Source organism: Mastomys coucha, unplaced genomic scaffold, assembly GCF_008632895.1.
Source record: "Mastomys coucha isolate ucsf_1 unplaced genomic scaffold, UCSF_Mcou_1 pScaffold11, whole genome shotgun sequence".
Classification (NCBI taxonomy): Eukaryota; Metazoa; Chordata; class Mammalia; order Rodentia; family Muridae; genus Mastomys; species Mastomys coucha.
This window is the reverse complement of record NW_022196893.1, coordinates 16,152,544-16,160,698: the sequence shown is the minus strand read 5'-3', so window position 1 is coordinate 16,160,698 and position 8,155 is coordinate 16,152,544. Positions and strand designations below refer to the sequence as shown.

Sequence of the window (8,155 nt, the reverse complement as noted above, 5' to 3'; positions counted from 1 at the left end):
CATCTCCCACATGCCCAGGGATTGTGGGACCACCATGGTGTATGCAGTCCATCATTGGCTAAACCTAAAAACCATTCTGCAGTGATGAATAGTTGTATTTAAAGGTCCAAGAGCATAGGGGGACAAAGGGAGTCTGGCTGCAGGCTTTTTTTCCAGCACCTTCCGGTGCTGCTGCTGTGTGACCCTAGACTCCATGATGCAATCTCCTACTGCCTCAGTCTCCTCACCAGCACAAAGGGTGATTGGAAGGACAGTAGCTCAGAGGAGGACACAGAGGCACATCTGCCTGTGGTACGAAGTGCGTGTGGCTGCCAGCAGCCTGCATTAGTCACTTTCCTGTTGCTGAGACAGAATACCCTAATTGTGCTTGACCCATGGGAAGGGGCAGAGTTAGGAGGCACGGACTTTTATGGAGTGGGTGTTGGAGGAAGCGCATCCCTGTGGGGGTGGGCTTTGAGGTCCTATGCTCAAGCAACACCCAGGGAGGAAGAGAGCCTCCTTCTGGCTGCCTGTCGGGGAGAGTCTGCCTTCTCCCAGCCTTTGGATCAAGATATCGAACTCTCAGCTCCTTCTCTAGCTCTAGGTCTGCCTGGATGCGGCCATGCTACCCACTGTGATGATAATAGACTGAACCTCTGAAACTGTAAGCCAGCCCTGATTAAATGTTGTCCTTTATAAAAGTTGCTTTGGTGTCTCTACAAAAAAAAAAAAAAAAAAAAAAAAAAAAAAAGAAACTCTAAGCCACAAACAAACAAACAAAACCCCAACAACCTTTGGGAGAGAAAGGATTTATTTTGGTTTATAGTTCCAGAGAGACTTCCTCATGCTGGGGCGAAGCTGGCTGATCACATTGCATCTGCACACAGGAAGCAGAGAGAAAGAACAGGAAGTGGAATCAGGCTACCAAACCTCAAAACCTGCTCCAGTGACACGCTTCTTCCATCAAGATTCCACCTCTTAAAGGTCTCAAAGGGGGACCAAGTGTTCAATTACGGAAGCCTAGAGGACTCATTCCTCATTCCAGCCACAGCTCAGGCACCTGGTACAAGCCGCACGTGCTTGCTAGTAGCCCCCACACTGTACTGCTGTGTGTGGAAGCAGCATGCCTTTAGGTGCATAGAGGATGGAATTCGAAGTCTCTTGGCTTTGTGGGTGAAATCATTCCTCTATTTTCATACAAGGAAATAAGAGATCAGAAAGTCCCAGAGACATGTCAGCCATACAGCCAGACGTGGCAGAAGCAGAAATGCAAACCAGGTCTCTGTGACCTCAAAGCTTTTATAGTTTTGTTCCTTCCCAGGTTGATGTTCCTTTGTGAGTGTGGTGCACACACCCTGCCCCCCGCCCCCGGAAAAGTGACTCTACCACTCTGAGATAAAGCTTCCTGTCTGGGATTTAGGGCCCCTTCCTACATCAGGGTCACCTAGTCAGCCTCAGGCTTTGTGTGGCATTGTCTGTGTCCTAGGACTTTGATCCTGTCACAGTCTGCTCATTTATGTCCCCATGTAGCCCAAGCTGACCATGTTGTCAACCTTCCTCCCGCTTAGACTGGCTAAGGGAATTAGAGCTTGTGGTCCCCAGAGGCAGGGATCTGTTCTCGCTGGGTGATGTATCAGCTCTGTCCCCTCTCCAAGCTCAGTTTTCACAAATCCCATTTTCCAGGGTCAGCCCCACCCTATCCACTGAGTTGGCTTCCTAACATAGAACATTGGAACCTGGCTCTCACCTGGGTGTTCTGAATTTAGGTCATAATCACAGACTATCAATCAGGGCTTTAGACACTGGCATCCGTCCCTCCCCCACCCTTACGGAAGAGGCTGTGAGCCAGAACACAATGCCTTTCTTTTTCCATTGCCCGCCCTGGTGAATAAGGAGTCACTTTCAAGGTGAGGTCAGTCAGGGGAAAAGCAGACGACCTGTGCCCTGACCCATGGGGAAGGACAGATTAGGCACTCGTCTGGAGGGTGGGCAGGTGCATGCATGCTCCTGTGGAAGGGCAGGCTCAAACTGTGGCTCCTGCTCGTTCTTCTGCTTGGACTGCTAGCCTTCTCCTTCTCCGCTGTCTTCATCCACTGTTGCCTTCTCTACCTCAGTAACTTCTTTGTTCCTTTGTTCTTTGCTCTGTCTCCTCACTGCAGGCACCACTCTGTGTAAGTGTATGTGTGTGTGTCTGTGTGTATGTGTTTGTGTGGGTGTGTATGCATGTGTATATGTGTATATGTTTGTGTGAACATGTATGTGTGTGTGTGCTTGGATGGATGTGTATGTATGTGTATATGTATGTGTGTATGTGTTTGTGTGGGTATGTTTGTGTGGGTATGTGTGTGTTTGTATGTGTGTGTTTGTGTGTGTATGTCTGTGTGTATGAGAGTGTGTGTTGTGTGTGTATGTGTATGTTTGTGTGTATATGTTTGTGTGGGTGTGTATGTATGTGTGTATGTGTTTGTGTGGGTGTGATGCATGTGTATATGTGTGTATATGTTTGTGTGAACATGTATGTGTGTGTGTGCTTGGATGGGTGTGTATGTATGTGTATATGTATGTGTGTATGTGTGTGTTTGTATGTGTGTGTTTGTGTGTGTATGTCTGTGTGTGTGAGAGTATGTGTTGTGTGTGTTGTGTGTGTATGTGTGTGTTTGTGTGTATATGTGTTTGTGTGGGTGTATATGTATGTGTATATATGTGTATGTGTTTGTGTGAGTGTGTATGTGTGTATGTGTTTGTGGATATGTGTTTGTATGTTTGTATGTCTGTGTGTGCCTCTGTGTGTATGTGTGTTTGCGGATATGTATTTGTATGTTTGTGTTTGTGTGTTTGTGTGTGTGCCTGTATGTATGTGTGTTTGTATGTGCATGTATGTGTATATGTGTGCATGTATGTGTGTATGTGTATATGTGTGTTTGTGTGTGTATGCGTGTGTGTGTGTGTGTGTGTGTGTGTGTGTGTGTGTGTGTGTGTGAAGTTCCTTTCTCATAGCAATCTGTTCTTGGTTGATGAATACTTGTTTTCTCAGATTCTCTAAGGGTTTACTTTTGGAGAAGAATCCTGTGTCTTAAGGTATGGGTCACCTGTTGGAGTCTGTACTGCATCGTTCAAGGTTTTCAGTGAGCTGCCTGCTTTGCAGACAGATCTTTTGTTATTACTGACACCATACTTGAGCCTGGCCTGAAACTCGCTTTGTAGAGCAGGGTTATCTCAAACTCTTAATCCCCCTGCCTCCTAAGGCCTGGAATTCTACATGTGTACCCCCACACCCTGCTTGGACACTGACTTTTGGCTTTGTCTGGAAGACACTAGCTGTCAAATCTGCCTCTATGGTAGACAGCTGTGTGAGCTTGGCTTCAGTATCAAATCTTCCCAGCTGTGAGATGACCGTAGTGAGTGTGGAGCCCCAGGCCTGCTCCTGTGTAGTTGGGCTCCACAGCCATGACCACCACCGTTCACATCATCATACCCCAGTGAAGGGCGATAGGACCCCTGAGTACTCCATAGACTGCCATAGAGGGGACTCCCCCTTTGTCAGCTGCACACAATCCTCCCCCAACCCCCAACTGCTTCAAGGGCAGACCTGGTGTCGGCAGTTCCTCTAACTGTGCCTTACCTCATTTGGCCTTTTATTCTAATTTCCTGTAGGATGGACCTTGTTGCCTGGGCAACTGGGAGCTGGGGCTCGATTCTCTTTCACAGTCAGTGCCCACTCCCCTTACTTTCTATTAACAATCATAGAGTCACACAGGACTCCCACACAGGCACCTCATATACTGAGCTTCTCTCTGTCACACCCCACACCTCTTCCCTTTCTCCCCCTCCAACAAGTGTCCTTCATTCCCCTAGACAGTTGAGCTTCCATTTCTGTGTCATCTGTACATATACCTTTATGTATCTGTAAAGAGCACCATCCACAGATGAGAGACAGCATGGAATGTCTGTCTTTCTGAGACGGACTTAATTCACTTAATATGACTGTCTCCGGTTGCATCCATTTTCTGCAAACAACTTCATTCTTTATAGCTGAAAAAAAAATTACCATTCTGTGTATAAACTCCATTTTTTGGACCATTTTCCTGTTAAGGGACACCAAAGTTGGCTCTGTAACTTGGTGTCTTAGTCAGTATTCTATTGCTGTGAAGAGACACCATGACCAAAAACAACTCTTACAAAAGAAAGCACTTATTTGGGGGCTTGCTTAGAGTTTCAGAGATTTAGTCCATTATCATCATGGTGTGGAGCATGGTGGTATGCAGGCAGACATGGTGCTGGGGAAGTAGCTGAGGGTTCTACCCCTAGAGTCATGGGAAGCAGAAGAAAGAAGCCACCGGGCCTGGTTTGGGCTTCTGAAACCTTAAAGCCCACTCCCAGTGACATGCAGCCTCCAACAAGGCCATACCCCTAATCCTTCTCAAATAGTGCTACACCCTGATGACTAAGCCTTCAGATCTATGGGAGCCATTCTCATTCAAAGCACCACAATTGGTCATTGTGAATAGTGCTGCAGGAAACAGTAATGATCATGTTGGCAGCTGGGTCATAGAGTAGGTCTTTTTTTTTTTTTTTTTTTTTTTTTTTTTTTTTTATTTCTGAGGAACCTTCCTACTGAGTTCTGTAGTGGCTGGACTGATTAAAATCCCCACCACAGTAAATGATGGTTCTCTTTTGCCTGAATCCTCACCCACGTTTGTTGCTTCCTTGGTGCCTTTTTGTCTGGGGTGACTTAGACTCTAACATAGTTTCTCTGTTCATTTCTCTGAAAGATAGAGGTCTTTTCCTATGTTTGTTGACCATTTGTACTTTATCTTTTGAGGTCTGTCTGCTTGTTGCACTAGCCCATTTATTGACTGGTTTATTATTTTGGTATTTAGTTTAAATTTTTTTTTTAAATTTTATCTGTGTGTGCGTGTGTGTGCATGCATGTGTGTGTATGTGTGTGTGTGTATATATATGTGTGTGCATGGCACATATAGATGTTAGCAGGCAATTTTTAGGACTTGGTTCTCTCTTCCACCATGTGGGTCCAGGGGAGCGAACTCAGGTTGTCAGGCTTGGAGGCAAGGGCACTCATCTATTGCTTAGTGTTTCTTAGTTATTTGTACAGTGTGGACAGCAATCCCTGTCTGACACCAGCTCCTCCCCAGCCTCAGCGCCATTCCTTCCCTCGTATCCTGTCCCTCCCTCGGCAGTGTCTCCTGCCCTCTTAGGGAGGCACATTCTCTTTTGTATCTGTGGCACTCCCTCAGTTGGGTATCCCCCTAGGTGCTGGTGATGCAGGAGGATGCCTGTCAGTCACTTTGATGGTCGCAGCAGGGATCTGGTGTCTGTCTCCAGTGTGGTCCTCGCCCCGTAAACATGGTAAACTTGGTAAACATGTCTGAATGCACGTGTTGCTCTGGTAGGTCCTCTGTTCCTTCTCTTTTCTAGTTTCCCTATGGCATCTTTTCTCTAAGCACAGTAGCTCTCCTCTTCTCTGTCCTCCTGTCTCAGCCTCCAGAGGGCTGGGATTACAGGTGAGTGTTACTCTTGGCCTCTGATGCATTTACAACCCCAGAACCTCCAGTCTGAGTTGTGGATTAACAATGGTCCTGGGTTCTGGCACTGATGAATGAAAGAGTGGCCCTCGGCAAGGTCATGTGTTCTTTTGTGTATGAGCATGTGATAATTGCTTGTGTGCAGACACATGTGTGTGAGTGCTCTGTGTATGTGTGTCTGCATGCACACGGAGGCCTGGAATTGATGTTGGGTGTCCTTTATCTCTTGATGCGCTGTTTGTTCAGACAGCAACTCTTACCAAACCCTGAGTGACCTACCCTGTTGGCCCCTCTGCCCCAGGGACCCCTGTCCCTGCATCCTGAACTCCAGACTTACAGGCGGCCCTCACTCCTGCCTGGCTCTTACTTGGGTTCTGGTTGTCACATTTGCACAGCAAGTGCTGTATCCATCAAAGCCCCCTCCCTAGCCCAAGATGTAATTTTCTCAGGCAGGCTTGATGGGACCAATCGCTTTGATTCGTTTACTTCGGGCGTAGTTTAGCTGTAGTGGGGATGGAACCAACCTGAAAACTGTGGTTCAGGCCCATAGCCATAGTTGAGGTGTAAAAGCACAACCTGCACAAAGCCAGCCCGCTGCCCACACCATACAGCCATGTCCTGCCAGGCTTCCCATCTCTAACCCAGGCTCTAACCACTATGCCTTAGTATTTCCATTTTAGCCACCAGGAAATGGACCCAGAGACTTGTAGAGACTTGTCCAGCTCCGCATAGATGCAGAGTACATGGCTGCCCCGTGAGCTCAGGCTCATTCCCTCCCAGAGTCTGTGTCTTACTGACAACAGTGACATTTTGATTTATTTACATTTTTTTGATATAATTTTTTTTGTAGTGCTGGAGGTGGGAGTGTGTCAAAACCAGGGTCCTGTGGACAGTGGGCAAGCTCCCTGCCGCCAAGCCATAACCATATTCATTACAGCCATTTCAATTTAATTTACATTTATTTATTTATCTATTTACTTGTTTTTTACCTATCTATCTATCTATTTACTTATTTGTTTAGTGTTTAGTTAGTTTGGCAGGGGTGGGGATGGAATAAAGGCTCTGCATTCTAGGCTAGTACCTTACCAGGTCCTTAAGGTCATGTTAATTCTATCTATCTATCTATCTATCTATCTATCTATCTATCTATCTATAATCATCTATCCATTTATCTATCAATCTATCAATCATCTATCTATATATCTATTTCTATCATTTATCAATCATCTAATTATTTATCTAGCAATCATCTATTTATATATCTATCTCTATCATTTATCTATTTATCCTTCTATTTATATATCTATCTCTATCATTTATCATCTATCTATTTATTTACAATCTATCAATCATCTACCTGTTTATATATCTATCTCTATCATCTATCATCTATACATCTATCTCTATCATCTATCTACAATCTATCAATCATCTATTTATATATCTATCTATATCATCTATCAACCTCTATCTATCTATCTATCTATCTATCTATCTATCTATCTATCTCTCCTCCCACCTGCCTACCCACTTACTTGTGCTGGTGATGGAACCCAGGCACACAAGATAGGGTTCTACCACTGAGCTATATGCCAGGCCCTAAAGCTATTCTTTTTTTTTTTTTTTTTTCAAGACAGGGTTTCTCTGTGTAGCCCTGGTTGTCCTGGAACTTACTCTGTAGACCAGGCTGGCCTCAAACTCAGAAATCCGCCTGCCTCTGCCTCCCAAGTGCTGGGATTAAAGGCATGCGCCACCATCGCCCAGCCCTAAAGCCATTCTTGTACATTTTTTTTTATTTTAAAATATTTTATGAATGAGTATTTGCCTGCATATAAACCTATGGCACCATGTGGATGCCTGGTTCCCACAGAGGTCAGAAGAGAGCATTGGATCCTCTGGAACTGGAGTTCTATTATATGGTTGTGAAATACCAAATTGGTGCTGGAAATCCAACTCAAGGCCTCTGCAAGAGAAGCCAGTACTCTTAACGATGAGCTGTGTCTCCAACCCCAGAAGCCATTTTCCCCAAAATGTTGTATAGGTTGCATTTTTCTAGATGTGTTGTGAATGTTACTCAGTGTGTCTCCAGCATTGCATCACAAAAAATGGCAAAACCTTTGGTGGGAGCTCTTTGGAGGATAAAGAGCCAATTTTAGATACTCCCTGATGAACCTCAGTCGAGGGACAGTTAGAGTTGCCTGCCACCATGTTATTTTTATTTATTGCTTACTCCTGCCTTGTACGATGGTTATGTTGTTTTTCTGTTGTTAGTGTCTTGTCATGGGGTTTTCCCCGAGTGTTTCCAGAGTCATCTGAAGGTCAGGTCAGGTCAGGTCAGGCCTGGCCAGGCAAAGTGAGTCATCTGGTCCACAGAAGTGTTCCAGCCACTGAGATGGGTTACAGCAGAGCTTTCTGGAAGTTCATGCCCTGCCACGGTGTTTCTGATTCCTTGTGTGACCTTTTGTGCCATTTGGAGCTCGGTCTTCTTTTATAGTATCAGGCAAGGAACGTGAGGGTAGGACCCCTGGGGTCTGCGTGTCTGTGTGAACAGAGCTTCCCCCCAATGCCACCCCCAATGCCACCCCCAATGTCACCCTCAATGCCACCCCCAATGTCACCCCCAATGCCACCCC

The 8,155-nt window shown here is 45.7% G+C and overlaps 1 long non-coding RNA gene across 1 annotated transcript in view; it reads left to right on the top strand.

Annotated features, from left to right (window-relative positions):
- The first annotated feature begins 1,494 nt into the window (after positions 1 to 1,494).
- Positions 1,495 to 8,155, top strand: part of LOC116077306 — a 22,468-nt gene continuing 15,807 nt past the window's right edge. Inside the window, exon 1 of the long non-coding RNA XR_004113205.1 lies at positions 1,495 to 1,886. This is a non-coding gene — a long non-coding RNA (uncharacterized LOC116077306). The remainder of the gene's footprint in view (positions 1,887 to 8,155) is intronic.